The sequence below is a fragment of the Gavialis gangeticus genome, unplaced genomic scaffold (assembly GCF_001723915.1).
Source record: "Gavialis gangeticus isolate Ggan-Ray unplaced genomic scaffold, GavGan_comp1, whole genome shotgun sequence".
Lineage (NCBI taxonomy): Eukaryota > Metazoa > Chordata > Crocodylia > Gavialidae > Gavialis > Gavialis gangeticus.
This window is the reverse complement of record NW_017728993.1, coordinates 57898315-57899208: the sequence shown is the minus strand read 5'-3', so window position 1 is coordinate 57899208 and position 894 is coordinate 57898315. Positions and strand designations below refer to the sequence as shown.

Below are 894 nucleotides of genomic sequence, written 5' to 3'. Positions count from 1 at the left end.
TCCTGAGGGTGGGGTGTGGGGGAGGAGCTGACGGTGGGGCGGGGTCCACCCAGCCCTCTACTCTGCCCTGTCCATCCCACAGGCCTGGCGATGCAGGGTTCCCGCCAGCAGATGGAGCAACCAGCGACCAGCGCTGCCAGGCCGTGGCCAAGGGTGAGAACGTCATGAATCCTGTGCTGCCGGAGGCTGAGGGAGGTTGTTACCGGCAGTCGCCCGAGGCAGGGCTGCATGGGGTGGGCAGTACTCAGCTCCTCACCCTGCAGATGCTTGGCCTGAGAGTGATGTGGATGGCAGCAGGTGTTATCACGTGCTCACGCTCAGTCTGAGTTGTCACACGGTCCTGCCGGCCACGATGTACAGGGGCTGGAGCCGTCTGCACAGTTGGCCAACAGCTCTTTCGTGGGCCAAGCCCTGGCATCGCACCAGAGCCTTGAGTCAGCTGCATTGTGGTACTGGGCAGTGGCTCTTTCTTAATCCCACGAGAACCGTTTTTTATCTCTTTGGAGCAGTCTCACGATAGCTGAATGCATGCGACTTAAAACCGAAGCTCTGTTTTTGCTACACATCCTTTACTGCTCGAACGTGCAGGTGCTGGTACTTCAAGTGCAGTTGACACGTCATAAGTGTAACGTATGTCAAGGCACTCTGATTAATGTGGTCAGAGAGGCATAAGCAATCATAGGTGCCAGCCATTGCTTTGATAGACAAAAGCTTATGCCTTTCTGAATGTGTTAGTCTCTAAGGTTCTACTATGAGCAGAACTTTCAGCGACTCTGCCCTGAAAAACTGTACCTAATGCCTGCAGTGGGGAACAAGCCATGTGCATCATTGGGTCAGGCAGGTTCAGGGCAAGTTCCTACAAAATGAAACAGTTTACCGCTTTGGAATATGTCC

At 54.6% G+C, this 894-nt stretch overlaps 1 protein-coding gene across 3 annotated transcripts in view; it reads left to right on the top strand.

The window, feature by feature from the left end:
* The first annotated feature begins 39 nt into the window (after positions 1–39).
* The window catches only part of LOC109286944 (zinc finger and SCAN domain-containing protein 12-like), a 10885-nt gene continuing 10030 nt past the window's right edge, over positions 40–894 (top strand). For all 3 annotated transcript variants that reach the window (XM_019501768.1, XM_019501766.1, XM_019501767.1), the window contains exon 1: positions 40–153. The gene's annotated coding sequence lies outside the window, so the exon portion shown is untranslated. The remainder of the gene's footprint in view (positions 154–894) is intronic.